Below are 23,587 nucleotides of genomic sequence, written 5' to 3'. Positions count from 1 at the left end.
AGCACCACAGGACCATAACATGGACCTGCAGATAAGGCAGGGTTGCATTAGGTCAAGGAATATTGTTTTTCCTAGTAAAAATCAAAACCCAAGCAGAAGAGAACAACAACAGCAGTGAGACAATGATCATAATTTCTTATGGAATCACTGTCTATCTGAATGTGGAGAAAAAAGCAAGTTTCCTTTAAAAGGACTTGCAATGAAATTCACACTCTGTCAGGTGTAAATTACAGCCTGTATCTCATCTTGTTCTATCTACATCTCCTTTCTTAGTCATGCATAGCAGCAGCGTACAAAAATATTTCCTGCATGTGATCAAGCAAGTATGGGCACATAAGATACAAACAAAATATGAGACTTATAAAAAAAAAAAATATGTTTACTGGTATCCTAAAAGAAAACTAAAAGTTTGTAATCATGCCATTTCTCAATCAGATAACTCATTTACTTGGGAATGCAATTGTGCTAGGGAATTCAATTCAAATAAATCCATGAAATATGTTCTTTAGAAAGTTACAGGGAACTGAGGTAGCTAAACATAAAAGAAAAAAATAAACCAAACCAAACCAAACAAACAAAAAAAACCCAAAAACAAACCCCAAACAAAGCACCAACAAAACCCAGGAACATCATTATATTGTGCAATCACAGCTATAGTAGATCACTTAAATTGAGTCCTGATCATAATAGAGCTGTTCAGTGGAACAGCATGGGAGATACGCTTTTCATCTTCTTTTTCCTTGGTGTTTTACACAAGACCTTCTCAGTTTTACATGAGACCTTCTCATTACATATGCTTCATGACATCTAACAGATTACTTCAGGCAAATATCCACACACCATACTAAATGCTGCAGAAACCCAGTTTCATCTATGCTCATCTTTGCAACAGTGAGCTCCTCGCCAAGTCCCATGGTTGGTGACACTGCAAATTGCACCACTAGCACACAGTGAAGCATCACCAAGTTCAGGAGGAGTCACCAGATGGAGTTGTAGCACATTTTTGTGTCAGTCCACATTTCAGGGTACAAACAAGACTTCAACCTTGGTAGAAATTCAATCTCATTAATCTTCTTTAGGACAACTGTGGCTAGGGGCTAAGGAAGCAGTGCATCCAGTTTAATTACATGGCCAGAAATGCCTGAGCTAGGAAATTCTGTCTTTTAGGTTGGCCATTTCCTTTCATTCAGGAATAGTTTTAAAAATCTTAATTGTTAAGCTATCTATACAAAGACTATGCCTAAGCCTTACTACTGATTAGCCCTCCAAACGCTTATCAGTTGGTAAAGACTTTATATATGCCACAGCTCAGAGGAGAAGCAATAATTTCCTAGATGATAATCAAACCCCTTCGTTGGGCACTCAAGTTACAAATTTGCTTATTCAAATAGTGCACAAATCAAACAGCTTTGTATGGTTCTCAGTGAAAGAAAAGAGATACCATGCCTGCTATGAACGGCTACAGATCCTCTGAAGAACCTGCAGACAAGGTACCAGATTTCCCAGCACAGTTTTACCACTTTTCAGGATAAGGCAATCAAGCTTTGACACTTAGCTTCCTAGTAAGCAACATCTGGGCCAGTATATTCAGCTTAACAGAGATCCACACACGTTTCTAAAAGAGCTTTAAAGGTGGAAAGATTCCTGCTTCATCTCATCTCAGTGGTACTAAGATTCACATATGCAGATCCATGACTGAGAATGGCCTGGCCTCTGTTAGCATTAATTGAAACATGTTAAGAGACTTGGCAGGAAAAAAATATCCAAATTTGAAATGTCAAGAGACAGATCCATCAAGTTTCACACCCTGTTGTTATAATATACCTTAATTACAGTTAATTAGGAGATATTGTTCCTGATGGAAGAGCATCTGACACAGTTTTTGTGGGTGATTAAACATAGAATAGAATCTGATGCATTTGTTGAATGTGGGATCTGTTTATTATGACTCTACAAGTCTATCTAGAGTATCATTCCTATTACATAGCAAAACGAAGGAAAGTCACAGGCCAAAAATATTTCCCTCGCCTCATGATGCTTTAATATTCTCTGCTGCCTTCTTAAATTTTCCGCTGTTGGCCCCTTAGGACTCTAGCACATGATCCAGCTGCCACTGAAGTTAATCAGAGACTTCTCAGTTGGCTTCAGCTGAGCCACATCAGATCCCAAATGAACAGCAGATAGAGGAAAAGGCTGAGGGAAAACAAGTGTTACAGGATTGACCTCTGGAAAAACAATGCAGTTGGACACAATGTCAATGAGGCCTTCAATACCGTTTGTCAAAGAGTAATCTTTGATTTATTTAAGGAGTGCTATTAGCTGGAATCTTTTCCTCAAAATACAAAAAGTGAAAACCTAGACATGAGCTCAGCTTCTGCTGCTGTCAATAAGGCTTGCTCGCACTCATTGATCTAAAGCTGTATATGACCCTGAGAATTGTTTTGCTGGGCTGCCTGAGATCATCGTTCATGCCTAGAACAGAAATGGCAGGATTGCTTTTATCACTGAAAAGTAAAGAGTGCATATCTTCTGCCTGAAAGGTAACAAAATTAGTATCTGTTAAGTAATTTTTTTCTGCAGTGGAAAAAAAAAAAGGCAGCATTATTGGCTACTTCTATTAGAAAGTCTTGTTTTTCACAGACTCTATGCACACTGGTTTCCTAAACACTCATTTACTCTGAACTGCAACAATTGTGATAAATCATCTTTAGTGCAACTACATGCTTTCGGCAAAGATTTTTTATTTTTATTTATTTATTTTTAAAAGCAAACCCACTCTTTTAATATATTTTTCCATTCCTAGTGATGGATTTTATCTTTGATATGTGATCCAGCTATTTAACTACCTCTCACCACTTCTCCCATGAATTGTTTATACAGCAACTTGGCAGCATAATTTGCATATCACAGGAAAGATCCCATTACATGTTCCCAGAGGTGCGGTTTCACCAGCTTTATCACTTTCTGCCACCTATGCATATCCCTGAAACAGAGTGTCTGGTTAATCCAGAAAGGCACTTCTTGGCTGCCAATAGTAATTAAACATTAATGGTGCAGTTACAAAATTTTCAGTCACTCAAAACTTATCTCCCCATTGTCTTTGATAAATATAATACCTAAAAAAGATATTTATCTTTTCATGCAAAGTTTCCTGCTGCAGGAAGATCACAGAGCATTACCTTTACTGTGTTCTTTTCAGCTGTTGCAGACTTGACCTAAAATAGTTAGACATGGAACAAATGCACAAAGAAAGAAAAGCTGAAAAGAAGGGAAATGAGCTTAGAAACAGAGTAACTCAATATACCACAGAAAAGCTGGAGAAGACTTGGGGCTGGACACGGCATTTGCTCTTCACACTCTTATTAGGTGACTGAAGAGAACAATGGCTCTAACTACAGGTTTCTTGGTGATTAAAAGCCCATGTTTGGGTGTATTCCAGATTATTCTTCACCCATTGTATGAAACATAAAGAAATGACAGCAGCATAACTTTTGCTGAAGGAACGGTTACTCCAAGAGCACTCTAACCACACCAAAGCATACAACTGCTGGGGATCAGGGGACAGAAATTAAAGGGAAGCTGGATCCACACCACAGTCAAACACCAATGAATTTCCTTGCACAAAGCATTGCTGCCTTTAGACGTTTTCCCAATAAGCAGACAAACAGTCCTGTGCCTTCAAATAGTCATCCAACATACATTTCAGGGGAACAAACATTGCAGGTACTAAATCTTGCTACCTTTGATTGTTCCTGCGCAAACCCGCCTTGCAGTGAAAGATTACACCCCTGAAATTTCAGAAATGTAAACTCAGTTTGGGTGAAATTTGGAGTCTGAGATCTAGAGTAGACTTTCTAACAAAAACAGCCTTCTCAGAAAGCACCCCCGGCAACCACAGTAGCACCCCTCAGTTGCACACAGTGAAATAGCTGCCCTAGCACCTTTCTCTCTAGCAATGACAAACCCACAAAATCCCTAATGCTGCAGAAGGCTAGAAGGGAGAGAATGTGTTGATTCACTGACAGAACTAAGGGGCTATTGAATCAGCAGCCTTTGAGTCACAAAGCCAACCTCAGTGAACAGTGATTGAAACTTGTTATATCTTCCCATAGCTCAAGAGCACGTTATATAGCACATTAGCCAGCAGCCACAGTGACAGAGCAAAAGGCAAATTAAGGACAGCTGTCCCCTCAAGTCCAGGGACAGCCTGGTGGGCATGAAGGAAAATCTGAGCTGTTCCTGCCTGTTTAAGAGCATTTAGTTTTTGAGCCTGTCAGCATGATCCCTTTTTGAACGCATTGTGTTTACTGACATGCCACCCTGACATTTTGGTTTAGTAGTACAAAAAAAAATCCCAAATCAAACTAAGAGGTAAGGTTATAAAATCAAATGTGATGTTTCCTGCATGTTAAAAGAAGTATTGCTTCCACAGAGACCTGGAAGCTTGAACTGCTGCAGCGCTGTACCTGTACACGAAAACCAAAAAATGGAACTGACCTGGGTTTCATGGTTCAAGCATGCCGTGGCAGAGATCCTGGCACTACTTCCAAATTCAACGCTCAGATAAACACAGTCGTAGTTTCTTGAAGTGGATGCTTTTAATGCAATCTGAAAAGGGTGAGAGAAAGGGCATATTCCTGAAGCCTATATTTCTTAGGTAGAAATAATTCTGCCTGGAGAAGCTCGGCTCGTGACTTTTTGCTATTAAGACTGTACAGGAGAGAGGGAGCGTCTTTGAGTTCACATACTTAATGCTCAGTGGTGTGTCTACAGGGTGGCAGGAAATAAACAGCAGCGAGGAGGGGTTAACCAGAGACCTGCTGGCTAAAATCTATGCGCCTGGAAACAGAAGGGAGAAGGCTGCAAGGTCAGATATAATTTAACTGTTTCTAAAAGGGGGATCAGCCACAAAGCTACCAGGCACAAAGATGCCCATCACAACATGTTCCCACTTTCCATCACCCCCCTAAATCTAGACAAGCAGCAGCGTGCATGTCATGTCAGTCTTTCTGAACTGATCTAGAACATCCTCCTAGTCTGCAAATCAAGCACCACTGCAAAGCACCTGTACAGTAGAACGAGAACAAGAGAAGAGAAAGATAAGCCACCTATGCATGGATCTCCATCAGAATACCTAAAACTCCTCAATTGCACCTGAACATGTATCCTCCATCGTATTTCCTAAGACAGCTGTGTGCCTTTTGGAGAAATGCCACCATCCTGTCATAACTGCATTAAGGGAACATCCAAGCAGAAGGTCAGACGCAAGTAAAACTGTCTCTGAGTCAGATCTGGGATGGCAGAAAATCCCTTTACATGGAGCCTGTCGACCAAAATTTCACCACTGCTCCAATAGATTTCCCCTTTCTTCACAACTGACGCAGCAGGCAGGAAAAAGAAGCGTTTGCTGAAGCCATCAGCAGTGGATGCAGACATTGGTCTCAAGTCGGGCATTGAGCACAGCATAAGTCAGAAAGTCCACACATGGGGAGGGCTTGAGAGAAGGAGGGAGAGCACCTGTCTATTGTGCTTGGAAATGGGCAGAGGAAGAATGGGCAAAGCTATGCTTTAGAAGAGCTTGTTCAGCTGCAAGATGTAAAGGACACAGCAGACATTTTCCAGAAGATCTGTCGCAAGCACTGACACTGGCAGAAATCAGATACGGTTGAAGACAATTTGCTAACAATCTTCTCACTAATTTTTCTCAGAGAAAGACCTGGGGTACTGTCCCTCTTCCAAAAAAGCCCCAAACTCTGTAACAGAATTACTGGACAACAGTATTGAGGAAACACCCGTTGTAATGGTGAAACATACTGTAAAGCATAATGTAGTACTGTGGTTGCATACATTTTTTGCATACAGAGTATTTATAGATGCTAACCCAGGCATTTTCATATCTCTAGGTATTTACTCTATGCTTGCAAAATGAAATGGCATTTTTCATCCCATCTTGACTGGAAGAGAGAATACATTTAGGTTATAAATTGTTTAGAATTACTTGTTAATGCTATCAGGTTTTCTGTATCTGCTTGTAGGAGGGACAGAAGGGAGATGGATAATGCTTTACACATAAAATCATAGAGGAGAAAACCAGAAAGCAAGCTTTGTTTTCAACATGTTTAAACTGTTCAAAATGACAGGAATCGGTTGCCTTGGAAGCAGATCTGCAGCTGAATGAAACCTTTCACCTGTCCAACATATGAAATATTTATTATCTGAGGGTGACTAGAGATTAAATAAAGCCAGACATACAAGCAGAAAGCAGACTCCGGCTCATCACCTCCATGAATTTCACAGGTCCTGTGGTAGCCAGATTAGATTTTGCCAGAGAGAGAGGAAAGTGAGCTCAATTGCAGTATTGAGTCTAAGGAGAAATAAAACAAGAGGAAAGCAATGCCTTAACTTTATATTCAATTTAACCAGGTTACTGAAGCACAATCCTGATGCTCCTCCTAGACTGTGTTTAGTAAGGCTGGAAAACGTTGTAATTTCCAATTAGAGAGAAGAACCCACTCTCTCTTTAGATAATTACTTTTCCTATAGATTATTCTTGACCACGTTTTTCCCCATAAAAATTGCCTGGTGCTTTTGTCTTGTAGAAGTTGTGGTTTGTTCCCGCTCCCCCTCCCGCCCCCCCCCCCCCCCCCCCCCCCTTTTGTGTGGGTTGGAATTAATTTATAATAGGGCTGAAACTTGGCAGAGATCCAGACACAATGATCTGAAAAATGTTCATACTAAAATTCACTGATGGGATTCCGTGTTTATTTTACCTCAGAGCCTCCCTGAGAATTCAGTCCTGCAAAAAGGAGCATAGTTGATGCGCAAGTGGGTATGTAATCCAGTTTGCTTTATTTTTCAGGAAAAAGACTTTAGACATTTCTGTTGCTGCAGACACAACCCCCAGTATGAACAAAAGCCATACCCATTATTTAAGAAAGTGATATTTTTGCATAGCTGCTTTCAGCAGTGAATCATGCTTTGAAAGAACCTTGACATTTTCGCCTTTTATTACATTTATTTTTTTCTCGAAAAATTTGGATTTCCAAGGCCTTTGGCATCCTTGCTATTGCTAAACAGCTTTAACGCTTGCATTCAATAGGTGTTGAAATTAGCTAATTAAGCTAAGACGTAAAAATAAAGACTAAAGTCCATTGCCACCACATCCTAAATTGTACCACAATATAGTATTTCTGCTAAGTCTGTGTGTGTGTGTGTGTGTGTGAAGCGACTGAAAAGTTGTAGAGAGTTAACACACAACACCAAAATATGATCGTTCCTTTCAGTTCATGCCGCTTCCTTATCATACTCTACTTGGCAATTGCATGAAGATTTTAGCAGTAAATATTGGATCAGATAACATCATTTCGAGTCAGGATTGCAGGCTTTTGAGTGTTGCACAGAACTGGTCCTGCCCTAACAATTAAGATGGAAGTGAGGTATGAACAAGATGGGAAGGTGAGGAGGGGAGGAAGAAGAGAGCAAGAAAAGAAGCAATACTGTATCTGAACAATGCCATTGTACAAACTGCACCACCACGGTCCAAAACCAATGCATACAGTCCTGGAAAATGGGGATTCCTGGCTTCACAGTGGCAGGTAACATTTATCTCTAGTCTCTTTCACAACACAATAGACCTTAAAATATTAACCAGTCCTCTGTTCCAGTTATGCTGTTCTGGCACTAGTCCTTAATAAAGTGTGTCTCTGATCCTAGGCAGAAGCATTTCCCCATCCCCAGCACATAACACTTATTTATACGCTCAGGATAGCAGGGTTTTTCTAGACTCTGCCTTCATTTTTATTGCTTCTGTGCAAACTACTTCTTCCATGTCTGTTACAGTCCCTTCACCATCTCACAGAGGGCTGTGCTTATGCCAAGTTTGCCAGAGAGAGGTTGCTAGGTTCCAAGTGTACCAAAAAGCGCAGAACGTGCCTTCTTTCCTTCCTTTCCATATGCCTGGAATACCCCCCTCCTTTCCCACCGTGGTACATCAAGTACCTTCCCTTTCTTTCAGAAAGCTGAGAATCCATCTGTTCGGCAAAGCGCTCCATCTGCAACAACAGCGAGTCCAGTGATGTGCTGCCAATATTTCAACAAAGGGCTCCTCTAAACCCATTCCCCTGTGTCGGTAACACAGCCCACGTCCCCAGGGTGGGGATGCTCGCAGACAGGAGGCGTGTGGAACTGGCAGACTCTATTAATTTGGTTTTCCCGTTTCAACAAAATGCTTTCCCATATCCAAGGAAAGAGGCAGCAGCATTTGGCAAACACATTTCTGTTACGTGCCTTCTACCAGAAATGTTCATCCTTTGGTCTTGAGAAGAAAAGGGGGGGGAAAAGCACCACTTCGTTGAGAGAGTTGCAGAGTGTGGACCTGGAAAAAGTACAAGGGATGAAGATGGTAGGGAGGGATTTGAATCCCTTTCAGGGACTGCTGAGGACTGTATCTGTGTCAGGCAAATTAGGGAAAGGGCACCAGATACAGGGAAGGAAATTGTGCCATATTTTCCTTTCAGCATGATGCTAGCAAAAGGCTGAGCTCTGCAAACATGACTGGTATGTCTGAGGACAGGGGTGAAGGAAGAGGGTTCAACAGTTAAGGCAGGCAGTTTTTCAGAAGGCAAGTGTACAGCACTTTTGCCATTCATGCTTCTGTATCAGGCCTGCATACATATAATACAGTGTATAAATACATATATGTATATATGCATGTGTATATAAATGTATGTGTATTAGTTGCTTTTAAAAACATTAGCTACTGCATTTGCTTCATATGTTACCCTGTCTCAGGCGTTTTAGAAGTCCAGACTTGATAGCTATCCGTGTGTGATTTATACAGGAGTTGATACATTGCCGGCCAAGATGCTTTTACTGCATGTACTTTGGATCACCCACTTTTTCTGTCGCTGTTTATAAGTTGCACAGCATAGGTTTATGACAAGTTGCAATCACATATAAGTGGCCAGCTGTTAAATTACATTAAACTCCCAAAGTTTTCAAAGGTGACAGTGTAATTAATTTGCTATTTTTTAAATCTGTAATTTCTTAAATCATTTGAGGGTTGCCTAAAAAATCAGAAGAACTCTCTGCACTGGAACACATAACCTACACCAACTCTCCTATCTTGATGTGCTTTTTAAATTGTATGTAAGCGAAATAACAAAAACCTTGGACTCGACAATTCAGTATATCCTTCAGCAGATGAGTTTTGCTGGTTTTGAAGAATTTAGAACACAAGTCAGTGGTTGCCATCATGTAGTTTAGCTTGATAGCATTAATCTATAATACACGCACAAATTATCACACTAAATAATCTATATGTACATGTCAGGAAGCAATTTAAAGAAACATTTTTTGGTTTTGTTTATTTTGGCTGCCACATAGACAGCAGTGTCGAGTCTCTTACCTAAAGATGCAGGCAGCAGCACTAAAGCGTCTGTCCTATAACAAGTTCTTTCACAGACAAATACTGATCCTTATCTAGCAAAGCACAGCAGCACATTTTGGAGCTCACCCATCTATAGCAAAACACTTCAAAAATGTTTATGTTTAAAGTATTTGTTGAATAGGCAGACATTAAGCCAGTGCTCAGTTGGCCTGTTGAACTGGGGTCTGGCTTAGGCTTCCCCAAGGAGATCTTCAGTGCTCAGAGGTGCCCTGCACAGCCACCAAGATGGATCCAGCACCTCAGGTCCTCTACAAAATCGGTCTAAGGAAGTTGCTATATGAAAGATAACAAAAGGCAAGTACAGCCCAAATCTGAACATCGCTGGGAACTTTCCCACCAAGCCAGGCAAGACAAAAGCTTTTGAAATGGAGGGCTGATATGGCCCAGGAGGACTGCAGCACTGCTGACCCAAGGCGCAAACATACACAGTTCAGAAATCCTACTGGCTGAACTGGTAATGCAGGACAGCATGCGTGGGACAAAAAGATCATTATTTCCCTTTTGTAGACAATAAAATGAAGTGCAGACAAGAGAAGACCCGCTAAAGGAAAGCTATGACAGGGCTTTGAAATTAATCCAGATCTGCTGAATTCTAGTATGATTCTCCAACCATCAGACCAGCATCACTCCCAACTTTAAAATATGCATTCAAAGCATAATTAAAGTAATTTATATGCCCATCATGTTAGCCAGGCAAGGAATTAAAAACACTTTGCAAGTAATTGTCCAAGTTATTTGTCACAATGGAGATGAGCTGAAACAGTGAAGGTGGTGCAGGGTGCTCATCACTCACAAAAGCATTTTCCTCTTCCAAATAGCTGTAAGTTAATTGCCTTCTCATTTTTCTCTATCTTCTTCAAAATCTCTTAAAATCCCAGTAACACATCCATCCCAGTTTCACTTAGTTTTGATCTTGGCAAAGTATCTTATCAGTCTTCTCCCTACAGTGTGCTCCTAAAGCGATTGAATGGCTTGGAAAGCCAGTTTGTTTTCCCAGGCTGTAACCTGTACAGGTCTTACCTGATTAAAAGCATGTGAACAAGAACGCAACATCCCATACAAAAAGCTCACCTTGCTTTTCAGAAAGAAAAGCTTCTGCCCTTACTAATGTATGAACAGCAGAAACACAAAGCTACCAGCCTTGACTTGAAAACAGAGGGGTTGTGTTGGGCCGTAAGTGGTCTAGTATGTTTGCGACAGGGATGGCTTACACCATGCCATGCCTTTGAAACATTCTGTATTTTCAGTCTTGTGAGGAGATATCCATCATATAAGCAAAGTTGGAAACTTAGAGAAACCAGCTCAGTTGTGTTTTTTCTAGCATTCCCATTTCAAGTCTCCTCGTCTAGCTGTGCCTGTTGTGCCACTTTTTGGCCCCAGTGCACCACATCTTCACTAATCTCTTCTTCTCTCCTTAGATGCCGCAACCCTCTGCTGGAATGAAACCCAGTGATCTAGTCATGAGTTTCTGCTGGGCCACTACTGCGACATCTCCCTTTGCAAACATTGCTTGCAAAGAGGAGAGCAGATGCCATCCAAATGCACGAGTGGAAGTATCTTGTACTAAAATTCTGCAGTGATCATGCTAGTCTGATCCTTTAAGCCGACCACAAACCTGCAAACTGAGAACATAAGTGATGCTGATAGGAGCAAGTCAGTAAGACAAGAAATATCCCAGTGTGAGCTCGGCCAACTAAAGAGTGTCAAACTTCTTCTCTCCTCCCCTCCTCTCTCTGAGAAAAGACCTATTTCCCAGAGGATGGATCTGTTTCCAAAAGCACATATTAGCACTGAAGCTAGACGCCCAACACTGCATGCAATTAAAGTGCTGGCTGCAGCACAATTTCATCTCCAACACACACCTGAAGGACCCATCCTCCTCATTTTTTTCTATAGTCTTTGAATGTCCCATCACTCCAATGCTGTATCTTTCAGTCAAGCCTATATAAACTGTTTCCTAAAAAAACAGAGGCACGTATGTGCGCACATGCACATAACTAACAGACCAACCAACCAACTACCCAGGAAGCTAACACTGTATATTTGTAGTCTTCAGCTTGTTCAGTACCCTATTTCAAATTATCTTTCTTCAAATATTTTCTTCACATTCCCTCAAACTTTCTTACTACTTCAGTGCTGTGTACAGCTGCTTCTTCATGAGTCATTTTTGTTGCTCAGTTAACAATCACATTAATCAGGTAAATGTGTCTCCCTAGTATATCTAACAATTGCTCATTAAATCAGGTCTCCAATACTGTTGAAAAATAATTAAAAACCTGTTTCCAATAAACAAGCTATAAAGGCATTAAGGACAAAATAGCGTGTAGGAAATGTATTGGAAACACAGGGACAGAAAATTCTGACCAGGCATAGGCTGAACAGAATTAGCTGAATACCAAATTAATTGCTGGTAGTTCAGGCAAATAGTAAAAAGAAAGTTATAAATACTCACTTCAAATTAACAATGAATTTATCATGGCTGAACACAAGCTCCTTTTTTGTTGCTTCCTACAAATAGTCATGCAAAGCAAATTCGAAGCTTGTACACTCCATGATTTGCTTCCAGAATAGGAGGTATAATTGATATGGGATTTACACAGCTTGACAAAGCAAGGGAAGCCAGGCTCCCAAAATCCTTTGGAGCCAGCACACAAAGGTAATTAAACAAACCAGTGAAGGAACTAGCTCCCTGCACCTTCTTTAGTTAGCACCATGCACAAGGATACCTAATTACAGTTTGTCAGCAGTTGAGGTGATGAGAGAAATCTGCCATCAGGCAATTCAAACAAGTATAAACTAGAGATAATAACACTTTCATTGGAAGAACAAGAGACTGAATTTGTCCAGTAAATTATTCACTTTGCTTTAATTGCTACACACAGAGTGAAATGACACAGTGATCTCAGTGACCAGATAAAATATGTCACCTTCTCCCCATCCAGTGAACCATGCAGCACTGAACAGATGAGTTGCCTTACCCTGCCTACATTAGAAGAGAACAACTGGAAAAGGTTTAAAATTCAGTTTGTAAATTGAGCGATTTTAAATCAGCTCCAAGTCAATTACCCCACCTCCAAGTCAGTCACTGACAGTAGAGGCAACTTAGCAATAATAAGTATTTATGTATTTTGTAATTCTTCTATATGTGTTTAGTTAGGATAGTGGTAGTTAATCTACAGTTCCACTTAATTGAATATTGTTAAAATTATACTTTAAGCATCATCTCGTATCTTGCTAGCACAATTGCAATCTATAGCTCTCCATCTCACATCAATCACTAATTTGCTGTCTGCCAGTGTAATTTCACGCTATAAAGCATTCATCTTTAACAAGTCAAGGTGTGCCAAGTGCTCCTAGCACCACAGTGACCACTCACCCTGGTGAAACCGTGGCCCCAGAATGAAGAAGCAGTGGCTGCTTTCCTCCTGAAAGCAATGGGGTTGGACCCCAGAAGGAATCCCATGGCATGTGACAGAAGCCATATAAATATATTCTATACATATATTCTTGGAAGGGTATTCCTAAAGCATGAGCAGAAAAAAGGGGGAAAAGCCCACACTCACTATAGCTGAACCCCCCCCCCCCCTTCCTCTAGAAAGCATATGTTCCTTGTAAAATAGTGGAAAGAAAAGGGAAAGGAGGACAGCCTGACAAGGAAGCTGTGGACAGAATTGAAGTATTTATCTTGAATTTGTATCTGAGTGCTCTTCATGAATTACAGTAAGGCTTAGCCCTGCATTACAACTTAATTGTCACTCTGGGCAGCATCAATTTCCAAGCCACAGTGAGTGTTAAATTAGATCTTTTTTTCCTAAGTCTTTTTTTATGCCTGCACTTCACATGTAAAGATTCTCCTTGCTGACTTCTGGATAATCCTAGCCTCTTTGGAAGGCATGCATATATGTAAGCATTATTTAAACAAACCTAGCATATGCTTGTATGTAAGCAAGTGATTGCATCTCTTCTGAAGTTTGCTATTCAATAATATGGGGGGGAAACCTTTCAAAGGGGACCTAAATCCATTGCTTTTGGAAATCCCTTATGTCCTAAAGATGAATAAGAGCCAAATGTCATCTGTCATAACCTGTGAGATCTTCAGAATATTTTAATTCTGTGCAATGGTTATTTAGAAATTAAAGCATATAGGTACTTAGAATATTAGACGCTTCTAAACAGTAATTAATGTCACCTATTTCTGCTCAAAAAGCAGGTAGAGGAAAAAGTATTGAAAATGAAACCTGATTTAAAGCAGTCCTTGTTCAAGAGTAAACTATGTGTGTAAAACATCAACATTTTTATAACCAAAATGATTCAGAAAAGCTTCATGGAAGAAGACAAATTGTTCCAATCTCTCCAAAATTACAGTCTTGGCTGCTCACAGTTAAACTATACAAAACATTTCGTTTTGTGAAGCCAAAGCTTTATTCCTCAAAAGCTTTATTCAGTAGCCAAGAAAGTCAATGCTCAGAAAGAAAGCAAGAGTGAAACTTAACCAATCTGGTCACAATTATTCAATCATCTTTTATAAGCTTAGAATTATCTGTATATGGTACTGATAAACAGACCTTGCTGGCTAAGTAAATAATACTGATGAAATCCATTTGGCCTTTACTGTACATGTTTCTCGCAAGGACCATCAGTTTTCACAAGATTTTTTCCTTCTGCCCAGGAAAGCGGAACTGTGCAAGACCTGTCTTAAATGAAAAAAATCACTAGTTATAAAAACAGATGTTTCAACAATAACCACAGGATGATGTGGTAGGCAGAAATAACCATGTCCAGATTTTATGTTAAACTACTCTGGTTCTGTGCTAGTTTCTGCTCTGTTTTTCAGAGAAGGACACAAACATTTATTCAGATGCAACTAGCCTTAGAACAAAATGTAGAATTCCTTTGCAGTTTAAACTTTTTGACCATTATTCACTTCCCAGGTTGTTTTATATCTAAAAGCAGTATTACTGGAGTGTCTCTCCTGACTGCAATCCAGCTGAATCTACAGAATTTAGGAAGTTTCAGCATTTTCTCTCCCTTGATGAGACATGTTTGTCCTATTTCCAGACTTTTACTACAAGAACATATCTATTGATGTCCATTGTGCTGATTTTGGCTGCAATAGAGCTACTTCATAGTAGCTCATATGGTGTTAGGGTTTTGATTTGTAACCAAAACTATGTTGATAACATACAGATGTTTTAGTTATTCCTGAGTAGAGCTTGCACAGAATCAAGACGTTTTCTGTTTCTCACGCTGCCCTGCCAATAAGTAGGCTGTGGGTGCATAAGGAGTTGGGAGAGGAACACAGCCAGGACAGCTGACCTCAACTGACCAAAGGAATATCCTACATCATATAGTGCCATGCTTAGCAACAAAAGCTTGGGGGAAGAAGAAGGAAGGAGGGATACTTATTTGTAACAGTATTTGTCTTCCCAGGTCATCGTTATGCGTGATGAAGCCCTGCTTTCCTGGAGATGGCTGAACACCTGCCTGATGATGGGAAGTAATGAAAAGAATCATAGAATCACAGAATCATCTAGGCTGGAACAGATTTTTAAGAAAATCAAATCCAACCATTAACCCAGCACTGCCAAGTCCACCACTAAACCATGGCCCTAAGCACCACGTCTACATGTCTTTTAAATACCTCCGGGGCTGGTGACCTGGGCAGCCTGTTCCAATGCTTGACAATCCTTGCAGCGAATGAATTTTTCCTAACTGAAATCTAAATTACCTAAATCTAATCTCCAATCTGAACCTCCCCTGGCCCAACTTGAGGCCGTTTCCTCTTGCCCTGTCACTTGTTACCTGGGAGAACAGACCGACCCCCACCTGCCTACACCCCCCTGTCAGGCAGCTGCAGAGAGCGATAAGGTCTCCCTGAGCCTCCTCCTCTCCAGGCTGAACACCCCCAGGTCCCTCAGCCGCTCCTCACCAGACTTGTGCTCCAGACCCTTCACCAGCTCCGCTGCCCGTCTCTGGACACGCTCCAGCACCTCAGTGTCTGTCTTGCAGTGAGGGGCCCAGCACTGAACACAGGATTCGAGGTGGGACCTCACCAGTGCCCAGTACAGGGGGACGGTCACTGCCCTGGTCCTGCTGTTTCTGATACCAGCCAGGATGCTGCTGGCCTTCTTGGCTACCTGGGCACACTGCTGGCTCATGTTCAGTTGGCTGTTGACCAATACCCTCGGGTCCTTTTCCACCAGGCAGCTTCCCAGCCATTCTTCCCCAAGCCTGTAGCGTTGCCTGGGTTTGTTGTGACCCAAGTATGACCCAATTCCTTGCTTTGCTTGCATGCGTAGCTTTTGCTTTATCTATTAAACTGTCTTTATCTCAGCCCAGAATTTTCTGGCTTTTACTCTCCTGATTCTGTCGCCCATCCTACTGCAGGGTAGTGGGTGAGTAGTGGTGTGGGGATTAGCTGCCAGCCCAAGTTAAAACACAACATCTGTATAAAAACTGGTGTCTGTATTCCATGCATACATATTCATATTCCACCATTTGCTGTAACATGCTATAAAACATATTGCTTGCTGGCTAAGAGATCGTCCTTCCATGGTGTAAGAAATTCTGACATGCAAAAATTGTTTAACCAGCCTAAACTGGGCCAAATTTATTGACCATAATATTAAACGTTTTGTTGAACTGCAAAGAGAATTTCAGTTCGTAAGATATTTCATGTTGAGCTTGTTTAAAAAGTTTGTAAATTCTCTAGCTTAAAATTTAAAATAATATTTCAAACAGAAATATATAACTTGTTAATTTGCAAAACCACATCTGGGATATTTCATTGGAAAATTGCTTAATACATAGTTATATTTCAGACAGCAGCAGTTTAATTGTCAGGTTTTGACTGACAATTAAAAAACCCCAGTTTTTAGAAGTTGTAACTTTAATAAATTGCCAAAGAAAATCTTTGGCAAAGGTACAGCAAAAGCACATTGTACAGAAGATATACTTCCACTAAGATGCAGATTAATACAATAAGCAAGAAGAGATGCTTATATTTATATGGAAAAGTAGATCTATCTGTGGCAATAATAACATTTATTAGACTTGAGCTTATTTTCAGCATGACTGCAGGCATGTTTTAATATTCCAAACAACCACAGAATGCTTTTATTTGCTTTGTTCATTAAAAAAAAAAAAGACAGAGAGAAGAAAACACCACAAATGTGTATTATTCATGGATACAGATATCTCAGCTCATAAAAGCAGTGAGCTCTCAGCACATATTTTCTACCTAGTATTATAAACCAAATGTATGAAATGCATGGTTCCAGAGAAAAGTACATGATTTTGCAGTTCACTGAATCCTTTCTTTAACAACCTTTCCGTTTCTCATTTGTGTAAGCAAATGAGAGAAAACCCAGTAGTTTCTGAAAACACACAGAACATTTCAACTTTATTTAAGAGTCAGATGAAAACAGCAAACTAGAGAAAACGAACAGCATTTATATTAGCACAGAGCCACAGGCTCGAGGGCACCTTTGGCAGTCATTTGGTGCAATCCCTTGCTCTAAGAGAGGCTAACTTACATCTGGTTGCTCAAGACTGTCAGGTTTTATTACCTCCAAGAACGGACAGTTCACAGCCTCTCTGTGCAACCTGCTCCAACACTTGACTACATTACTATGACTTTTTTTTTTCCTAATATCCAGCTGGGATTTCCCCATATTGCAACTTGTGTCCATTCCCTCTCCCATAATTTTCCCTTAACAAGAAACATCTGGTTTCATCTTCCTTATATCCCTGTTAGAAAGCTGAAGATGCATTTAGATCCTGAAGATAACATTTAGATCTTTCCTCAAAATTCCTTTCCTACGGCCAAACAGACTCAGTTGTCTTAGTTTCATCTTGTATATTGTGTTCCATCAACACTCAAGAAATCTCTGCAGTGTTCATTATAAAGCCAAAACATACAGGTGATGTCCAAATACTAGCCAAGCCAGCTGACAGACTATCATCTATTTCAAAGGGCTTTTGATCAAGTCCTTGTTCTATATGTGCATTTGAATGAACAATAAGAAAAGCAGGAGGAGGAGAAAGATCAATTATACCACAGAGCTGTTTAGTTTGGGTATCTCTGTTTTCTGTTTAAAAGATTTTTCATCAAAATTCATAATTGGAACTTAAGTGTCTTAATTCTTATTATATCAGATGTTATACACTGATGATTTCAGAAATTAGTATCAATGTCCTGATACATAATTTGGTTTAAAATGAAACGGTACATTACACCTATCTGTTCTACAGAAGGAGTGGAAATCTTTAGATTTAATTTGCTGAGTCGCTTGTTCTTTCCTGGGTACTGCACCCAGTGACCAAGGTACACTGTGTACAATAGCTGGTAAGTGGCAGAGAACACATTGGCACATTGCTAGCAAAACACTGATTGCTGAATTCTTATTAAAGTTCAAATGTTTATTATGTCTTAACTTTCAGCTTTCAGCACTGGAATTCATCTATACCTCTGTGTGCCTTTATTCTTTGGACATTTCATGATTTCCCTTGAGAATATATGGAAAAAGAAGTTGTTTATACACACATCAGATCCAGAAATTGATTCACTTTCTCAACAGAAGCATGAACTAATAGGACACTGAAATTGTGAATCACATATTCTATGGCTTTAAGGCAAGCGGATAAAGTTGTAAAAGGAAGCTCCCTAGAGACACTGAATCCCAGCAAAGCATATTAGAGAATATTTTCTGAATAATTTCTTATTTTTTGTCCAATACAATATATATTTTGAGTCAAACTTAGAATAATGTGATCAGTTCTGTCATCATCACATAGTGATTTGACTGCATTTTAAAAAGTCAGCCACCAGAAAGGGGATTTGCAAGCATTTCTTCAAAAACAACACAAAGCCTTCCACCACCAAGCAGACTCCATGATTCATTGTTCCCATTCCCTTGAAGCAAGAAGTGCACTTACTAGCTATTAGACATGAAGTGGCTCTAAGTCATTAGTATTTCACTTTTTCAAGGACCTTGTTTTCTTTTTCCCAGCCAGCAACATTTGCTGTGTGACAGACATCTGCAAGAAATGCGAACATATACAAAAATCCAGCTTTCTGACAACTCATGCTAAATTACTAACTTGAAGTTTCAATTTAAGGTTGCTGCTGAATGCAGCAAAGACAAAGCACAAATAAAGGCAAACCTCTGTCCTAGAGATCATATTAGACACAAGTAAAACATGCTACTGTCAAAGCAGCTTTTACTAATTATTCCTTGAATTTGCTGCAACTTCTGCAATAATGTGATGGAGTGAAAATTTTACTAATAGAAGGATTTGAAGGTCTCCTGTAAAAAGGAGAAGGTTCTTCTGTAATTTTGATATGTTTAGATACAATGAAGGATAAAAAGTGGATTTATTTGAATTTTAGGAAATAGAGTATCTGGCACTTGAAACATGGAAATTACAATGGAAAAGGTGCACTTTGCTTTCTAGCACTCTTCCTGGATTATGTGGACAAGAAGATCTCATAAACATCCAGATCAAACAGGAGATAAGACCTTGAAAGTAAGAAAGTAAAATCTTAATGTGGTTTCTCAGGAAGAGAGCTTCCAGTCAAAGAGGAAGGTCTCAGAAGGCTGAGAAATGTAATTGCAGTACTTGCATCTTTGGTAGGCTTGTAATGAAGCATATCCTTAGCTTGTAATATGTTGTAATGAACATATCCTTAGGCCTTTAGAAGCTCTTAAGACCTTTTTTAGTTAAGGCTCCAAGAACTTAAACTTTTTTTGAAACAACTGGCTTTACAGGAAAGCTCACCAGGGAAAACAAAACCTTCCATCCTTTGTGTAGACAGAGCTTGTAATCTGACACACTAAGAGCATGCCAAGGTAAGTCAGAGCAGGAGTAGGCTCAGAAAGATTACTTACCAGAGGGAGAATGCGAACCAGAACCATGGCACTGGATGACATAAGACAAAACGGCAAGAATAAATAAATTTGTGAGTTAAAAATGCAGAGATTAGAGCAGAGGCTCTCCAAACAAATGAGTTCACCCATGCCAGAGGTATGGAGGGAGGATCTTATGTCCTGTGGGAGTTCAGCTGAAAGATGGAGTGGGAGGAGGAGAAATCTCAAATGAGATGTAAGAATGATGAGAGAGGGAGGACACAACCATAAAAACAAAGGGAGGAGAAAGGGTCAATGAGACTGGAGTAAAATTAAAGTGAGGTGCTCCTGAATGTTGTTACAGTTATTATACAAATTACATACTTTATTCACCACTTACAGAGCTGCTTCAAGAACTACATTATTGAAATCAATATAAAACTGCTGAGATGCTCCATAAACATAAGCTTGGGTAACATACCTGCCCTGCAACGTTTACCATCAAAGTGACTTTGGCAAATCTCATCCATTCAGCCATAAATAGCAACTGCCCAAAACTCTGCCACATCGCTAGTATTTCCAAATTTCAGCTATATTTACACTCCCACAGTTAGCAGCTGACAAGTCATATATGAGGGAAATTGCCTCTGTCTAAAAAAAGAGCTGCTGTCAGAGCTGCTCCGTTCCACATGGAAATAATTCACAGGAGTTATCACGAAAGAACAGCTATACTCAGAAGAGTTACCACAACAGACATTTTTACTCAACACCTATTCCAGTACTTTTGCACAACTCTTGTTCAGATACTGAGTTAAGTACTAGAGATAAATTTTCTTTCTTTTATTTTTGTAAAACTCCTCACAACTCCATGAGGCTAGCAGAAAAAAGAAGACTGAAGGAACCAGAATAGTCAGTGGGTCTACCATGAACTAAACTCTTTCCTGAGATCCTGGCAGTGTCATCAAGGTAGAGTTCAGACACAGGCAGGTAGGCATTGCCCAGGGATGGCCCCTTCTTTCTTTATCAGTGCCTGATAAATGTTGTCAATGCCTGAAAAGATGGGGACGGGCCACTTTAACCTGGGTGGTCTCATCCTATGCCTTAGCACTGCAAAGCTGGTGGAGAAGAGTAGGTGTCCCTTGCATTTCAATAGCCACCACCTGCGCACTCAACTCTGGCAGCAACTGCAGCTCCTCCTCTAGGAGGCCTTTCTATTTCTTTTTTCTAAATCCTTTTTCCTCTTCCTCCTTGGGAAGGCCAACAAGATGAGGAGGCATCATTGGAGATGAATGGGGAGGACCGGCTGCCTTTTATGAGCCAGAGTGAAAATAAGATGCTGAGTGGTGACAAGACAGCTCTATGAGTTCCAAGAGACGTGAGCCCAGAGACTAATACCCTAAAGAGAGGGGGATGCAGAGGGAGAGGGATTTTCCAGGGGGAAAAGAGAAGAAAAGCCTCAAGCACCCACTAATAGCCTGCTACAGCCTCCTGCACTTACCCCCCAGCCCCACTGCCTCAGAGCTCCTCGCTCCTTTTCCCCGGCTGCTCTTACCTGCCTTGCCCCATCCATTCTCCTTCTCCAACCACAGCTGACCTCTCGTCTGTCCAGAGCACCTCCTGGAGCCCAGCTATTGACCCAAACCCCTCTGCCTTCTCTGCACTGTGAGCCCACTCTACTACTGCAGAAAACACGCCAGAAAAGCTTGCACTGGTCCCCCATGATGCTGGACATTTGAATGGCACACTCATCCATCCCTCTGGTGGGCAGCACACCTCTTCAGCTGGGCCAGGAGGCAGAGAAAAGGCAATGTGTCCTCCACGTTCAGTTTACAAGCCTTTGCCTTGACATGGCACTGGGCATGCGAATAATAAAATATGGTCATACCACCTGAAATATTGTCACCACTTGATGTTTACACTTTTTTTCAATGTAAAACCTGAATGGAAATCTTTATTATTTTGCTTTGATGGTAATTTAAGTAACTGCTTTATTCCCTAATCTAAGGAAAGGGAATACCATAAATGTCACAGTAATTTTAGCTAGTTACAAAAACATTTGTAAAGATTTTAATATCATCTACTATATGTGAGAAGTATGGCCCTAAGTAAATGAATCCATAAAGAACAGGTTTTATTATAAGGTAATATTAACCTTGGTGAAATAATCAGTATACCTGAATCACCTCTGGTTTTGTTAATGGAGATACTTCTTCCAGATAAACCTAAGATAAAAAGATGATATGACTGAAGACACTGTACAAATTTGGGACAGTTACATAGTTTTGGATCCACTGAAAACATTACAATAAAATGAAATGTAATACTTCTTTACATGCCAAATACTCTGTCTGGTTTTGTTTGGTTCACATAACAACCCAAAATTCAAATACCCGTTATTCTCAAAGCAGCACCTCACAATTCCAGATAGTAAGCATGCTTAACTAATGATTTACTATATATATACATATATATATATATATACACATAACCACACCAGCTTTTGGACTGCGCTGTGCCACAAGTTATCGCAGCTGTAAAACAGGCTGGATAAACTTGAAAACATGGTCAGAAATCCTGCTTTGCTTAACAGCATGCCCGGTAATGCTGTCAGCTCTAACACGATGCCAAACATCACAGAATCCGCAAAATTCCCACCCTGCCACCACCACTCAGCCAGAGGAGTTCTTGTCAGGACATCACACCAAAACTCTGCTAGGAGGAGCTATCTTCTGTACATTTATTAAACTGTCTGCAAATCTAACACCTGTGTAGCCTCCATCTGACTATCGCAATAAAGTAGGGTGGGTTTTTTCCCTCTTCTAAGTTTTCAGACTCAGGACCATCACTCAAGGGGTTTGAGGACTCCCAGTTCATCTGTTTGTTATATAGGCAGTCAGGGTGGGGGAAAAGATAGAAGACAAATTTATTTATTTATTTATTTATTCTAGGCTGGCACCCCTCCTTCTGCAAAGCATCCAGTGCTTGCCTTGGCTCACTCTCACAGGTTTCCTAAGCAGTGACAGAATGATATGGACATAATCCTTGGCATTTTTTCACTGCAGTCCAAAATGTTCTCAACAGCAACAGTGAATATTGCCCAACATAATCAGACATTGAGTAATGTGAACCTAAAATAAGACAGAGGGACCAAACGATAATAGCCAAGGTTCCCCTCCACAAACGAAGCCAGCCCACGAACTGAACCAGATGTACAAAATGCTCTCACAACCAGCATCACACATTAAATCCACACCCTCCTACCTCAGAGCTCTCATAGGCTTTATCTGTTGTGCATTCAGCAATCTCTCCCCAAATGTTTAGCTTTGTCGTTCATTTCTTCTTCAACTGACAGCTAGTAATGAGAGCAAGCATGCCCACAGTTTGTGGACAGGACTGGCTTTCAGCTGTCAGGAGGAAGAGCACTTCTTTGTTTTAATCTATTTGGCGCTCTAAAATATGTGTTCTCTGGCTGTCTTGTTCTGATCACATTCTACTCCCAGCCAAGAAGTAAGCCAAGAAAAACCCTTTGCAGGCTGCAATTAAAAAACAAACCACACAGTACTGTTAGTACCTGGATAAACAGCCATTAATTATTTAAGTGTGCATGCCAGTCCCAGTCTGTCTGGCTCTGAAAGGGGAGCTAGGGCACGTATTCTGGGCAGTGCTCTAAATGGGAGGTGTTTAGTAATTTTACAGAAGAGTGATGCATGCAAAAGCCTTAAATGTCAATATTGAAGGCTACACCAAAGTCTTTGCCAGGCTTTGAACACATGCAGATCTGTGCTACAGCAAGGAAGCTTGATTGGATTATTTTGGAGGGTAATAAATAAATGATGCACATTGCTGTACAGGTCACCTACCATTGAAAAGATGCATCATCACAGTACAGTTTTAGCCAAGATAGTTCTCCTCATTGCAATGCGAGCATGTTGCCAAAACTGAGATAAAGCCTGTTGAAATACATTTGGTTGCATGTGGAAACTAGGAATGAGCCGTATACCCAAGCTCATACACGACAATCAGAAGAGCAGTGGTGAGACAGGAGATGTTCACATCCCTTAAGCCAGTGCTTCAACTTCCATAGCACATGTGCTTGCCTTTTTTTCAGAGGCCAGGCACAGGCACGGAGCTACTGTCTTGGTCCTGTTAAGGATGACCATCCTTTAAAGAGCAGCACAGGAAAAAAACCCAACAAACCAAACAGAAGTAGTCAACAAGTGTCTGCTTTTGAAACCTTTATCACATGTTTTGGGGTGTCGCTTCTCCCTGCCCCTACCCCACTACTTTTGTA

General features: G+C 40.5%; 1 protein-coding gene across 2 annotated transcripts in view; it reads right to left on the bottom strand.

Annotated features, from left to right (window-relative positions):
• The window catches only part of ENOX1 (ecto-NOX disulfide-thiol exchanger 1), a 369,627-nt gene that overhangs the window by 149,015 nt on the left and 197,025 nt on the right, over nucleotides 1-23,587 (bottom strand). The window contains exon 1 of one of the 2 annotated variants that reach the window (XM_040584353.1): nucleotides 4,498-4,611. The exons of the other annotated variant lie outside the window; for it this stretch is intronic. The gene's annotated coding sequence lies outside the window, so the exon portion shown is untranslated. Of the gene's footprint in view, nucleotides 1-4,497; nucleotides 4,612-23,587 lie in introns of those variants that run through there. 2 annotated transcript variants of the gene reach the window in all.

This window comes from Falco naumanni, chromosome 2 (genome assembly GCF_017639655.2).
Source record: "Falco naumanni isolate bFalNau1 chromosome 2, bFalNau1.pat, whole genome shotgun sequence".
In the NCBI taxonomy this organism is placed as follows: domain Eukaryota; kingdom Metazoa; phylum Chordata; class Aves; order Falconiformes; family Falconidae; genus Falco; species Falco naumanni.
The sequence above is the reverse complement of the archived record's forward strand: the minus strand, read 5'-3'. Positions and strand labels throughout refer to the sequence as shown.